Source organism: Nuphar pumila, chromosome 2 (genome assembly GCF_984573655.1).
Source record: "Nuphar pumila chromosome 2, dmNupPumi1.hap1.1, whole genome shotgun sequence".
NCBI classification, from domain to species: Eukaryota; Viridiplantae; Streptophyta; class Magnoliopsida; order Nymphaeales; family Nymphaeaceae; genus Nuphar; species Nuphar pumila.
Genome location: NC_143250.1, coordinates 109,975,866 through 109,980,303, shown reverse-complemented (window position 1 = coordinate 109,980,303; position 4,438 = coordinate 109,975,866).

Here is a 4,438-nt window from a genome sequence, read left to right as displayed (position 1 = left end):
TAACGTTATCTAAGAAAGTCACATTCCTAGAAACATATAGTTTGTCGTTCTTAACATCATAGCATCTAAATCTTTTTTGAGTTTCAGAATATCCAAGAAATGCATTAGGAATGACTTTTGGTGAGAGTTTGTCATTTTTGTCGGTAAGGACAAAACATTTACATCCAAAGATTCTTAACCTATTTTAGTCGGGTTCCTTTTGGTATAAAATTTTAAAAGCTGAAGTTTTGTTTAGATTTTTTGAAGAAAAGTGATTTATAAGATAAACGGATGTAAGAGCCGCCTCGGCCCAAAAACTTTTTGGAATGTTTTGAGAAATGAGTAAAGTTCTAGTTGTTTCAATAATATACCTGTGTTTTCTTTCAGCTAGACTGTTTTGTTGTGATGTTTTTGGACAAGATCTATGATGAACTATTCTATGGTTTTCAAGATAGTTTTTAAAACCATTTGAAAGATACTCTCCTCCGGAATCAACTTTAAAGATTTTTAAATTATCATTAAATTGATTTTTAATCATCATATGATATGTCTTAAACGATGCAAAGACTTCATGCTTATGTTTAAGGTATTATATCCAACAAAATCTTGAATAATCATAAAAAAAATAACATAGTAAGCTAATCCTCCCTTAGATACTACGGGTGTCTTCGCCTCGAAAGAATAGCGCACAAAGTATTGGTGAAGACAAATACAGCGATTGTTTGTCATCGCTGATTACAGCGATGCAAATAATCAATAGATAAGGAAAGGATTTGTTGCCATCGCCAGATACTTCGTGCTTTGAGTCAGAGAGCGATCTGTGGCATCGCAGCATAAATCCGAGTGCACAAGTTCAAAAGATTTGTTTGTAAACGTAGATCTTTGTTCGAAAGTCAAGCTTCTCATTTTTCCAAAAATGCAATGATTACAATTGAAATTACTATTACAGAGATCTTTGTCTTCGCAATCGTTGTATTTGTCTTCGCCTCGAAAGAATAGCGCGCAAAGTATTGGCGAAGACAAATACAGCGATTATTTGCCATCGCTGATTACAGCGATGCAAATTATCAATAGATAAGGAAAGGATTTGTTGCCATCGCTGGATACTTCGTGCTTTGAGTCGGAGAGCGATCTGTGGCATCGCAGCATAGTGATTTGTTGGTATTGTTCGAATGTCAAATCACACGTGGAAAACGTATTTTTGAATATTTAAAACTTAATGAGCGGCATGGAAAGATGTATTTTTGAATGCTTCGAACGCAAGCATTTAATTTGGCGGCGGTTATCAAAAAAAGGCGGCATGCGAAAAGCCGAACGCAAGGATTGTTCAAGTGTGCTGCGATGTGTGGCATCGCAGCGTAGGACTGTCAATCACTGTGCTGCAATGCCACAGATTGCTATTCAACGATAACCACAAATCGCCATACACCTCCAGTGAACTTCTTCTCCAGCAAATCTTTCGCGTTCCCGACATCTCCACTTGCCTTTTGAAATCATTATTGTCAGTTCTCTATTTGAAAGCATTAGCTCACATATATGCATGATTGAATCACTATGAAGTTTTTTTGACAAACTTAGAACATATATATGCTTGATTAAATCACTATGAATTTTTTTTGACAACCTTAGAAGACATATATGCTTGATTGAATCACTATGATTTTTTTTGACAACATTAGAACAAATATATGCAAGATTGAATCACTAGAATTTTTTTGACAACCGTAGAACACATATATGCATGATTCAATCACTATAATTTTTTTTTACAAACTTAGAACACATATATGCATAATTAAATCACTATAACATTTTTCTACAGCGGTAAAACACATATATGCATGATTGAATCACTATAATTTTTTTTTTCAAAAGCTTAGAACATATTTATGCATGATTGAATCACTATTATTTTTTTTTTTACAACCTCAGAACACATATATTCAATATTGAACCACTATGATATTTTTTTGACAGCCTTATAACACTTTTTTGCATGATTGAATCACTATGATTTTTTTTTATGAGAGCCTTAGAATACATATATGCAAGATTGAGTCACTATGAAATTTTTTTGGTAGCCTTAGAACACATATATGCATGATTGAATCACTATGATTTTTTTCACAACCTTAGAACACATATATTTAATCACAAATATATGCATGATTCAATGTCTAAGATATTTTTTTGACAACAATAGAACACATATATGCATGAGTGAATCACTATAATGTTTTTTGACAAGCTTAGAACACATATATTCATGATTGAATCAATATAAAAAAATATTGACAGCGTTAGAACACATATATGCATGATTGAGTCACTATAAAATTATTTGGCAACATTACAACCCATATATGCATGATTGAATCAACATAATTTTTTTTAACCGACTTACAACACATATATGCATGATTGAATCACTATGAGTTTTTTTTTACAACCTACGAACATATATATGCAAGATTGAATCACTATGATTTTTTTTAGGGCCTTAGAATACATATGTGCAAGTTTGAAATTTTTTTGAAAGCCTTGGAACACATATATGTATGATCGAATCACTAAAAAAAATTTTAACAGCCTTAGAACACATATATGCATGATTAAATCACTATGAAATTTTTTTGTCAAACTTAGAACACATATATGCATGATTGATTCTAAATGAACTTTTTTTTACAGCCTTAGAGCACATATGCATGATTGAATCACTATGAATTTTTTGTCAAACTTAGAACACATATATGCATGATTGATTCTAAATGAACTTTTTTTTACAGCCTTAGAACACATATGCATGATTGAATCACTATGAATTTTTTGTCAAACTTAGAACACATATATGCATGTTTGATTCTTAATGAACTTTTTTTTATAACCTCAGAACACATATGCATGATTGAATCATAGTGAATTTTTTTTGAGAGCCTTATAACACATATATGCTTCATTGCATCACTGTGATTTTTTTTGGGCAGCCTTAGAACATATGTATGCATGATTGAATTTTTTTTGATAGCCTTTGAAAAAATATATGCATGATTGGATCACTATGAATTTTTTTTGACAACCTTAGGAAACATATATGCATGATTGAATCACTATAATTTTTTGGACAACCTTACAACACATATATGAGTGATTGAATCACTATGAAGTTTTGTTGACAGCCTTAGAACATATATATGGCAGATTGAAAATTTTTTGACAGCCTTAGAACACATATATGCATGATTGAATCACTATGATTTTTTTTTGACAACCTTAGAACACATATATGCATGATTGAATCACCATGAATTTTTTTATAGCATTATAACACATATATGCATGATTGAATCACTATAATTTTTTTTGGCAACCTTAGAACACATATATGCATGATTGAATCACTATAAAAAAAAATCACAATCTTAGAACACAAATATGCATGATTGTGTCACTATAAATTTTTTTTGACAGCCTTAGAACACATATATGTATGATTGAATAACTATATTTTTTTTACAAAAAAGCCGTATTTATATTTTTTTTAAACGCAATCAATTAATTAGCTTCGTGCTTTGAGTCGGAGAGCGATCTGTGGCATCGCAGCATAGTGATTTGTGGGTATTGTTCGAATGTCTAATCAAACGTGGAAAACGTATTCTTGAATATTTAAAACCTAATGAGCGGCATGAAAAGACGTATTTTTGAATACTTCGAACGAAAGCATTTAATTTGGCGCGGTTATCAAAAAAAGGTGGCATGCGAAAAGCTGTATTTATATTTTTTTTAAACGCAATCAATTAATTAGCGGGCTGTTTTCAACAAATGGCTGCACGTTAAAGGACTTTACCTTTGGACGGCGTTTCAGTATCTCCGTTGCAAAGGTGCCATCGATATCTCCGTCCAGGCATGGCGCTGAAGAAGGGGACAATCGGAGCAGTATGACCAGCCATGGCAGACAAGAAAAGGACTAGTGGAGCAATACGACCCGGCACGACGCCAAAGACGATGGGAGCCCTACGACCGGGCACGGCGCCAACGAAGAGGACGATGGTAGCAAAACGACCAGGCACGGCGCCAGAGGAGTGGACGAGGGGAGAAAAATGACCAGGCACGGAGCAAACAGATAGGAGGATGGGAGCTAAACGACCAGGCACGTTGCCAATGGAGTGGACGATGGCAGCAAAACGGCCACGCACGGCTCTGAACAAGAAGACAACCACATTCACAGTACCAGGACTAGCGCTTAAGAGGTATATTCTTTGAAACGCCTGAGCGGTTTAGTAAACATTTGGCTTTTCATGTCGTATTTGGACTAGTGTTGTTTACTGTAGACAATAATTTCAATGTCCAATCCTGAATACCACGCTCATGGTGCACTCAGTGCAACATCCACAGTCTCGGGTGGGCGGCAACGCCCTGACGAGTTCGTAGATGACATCGAGCAGATGCAAGATGAATT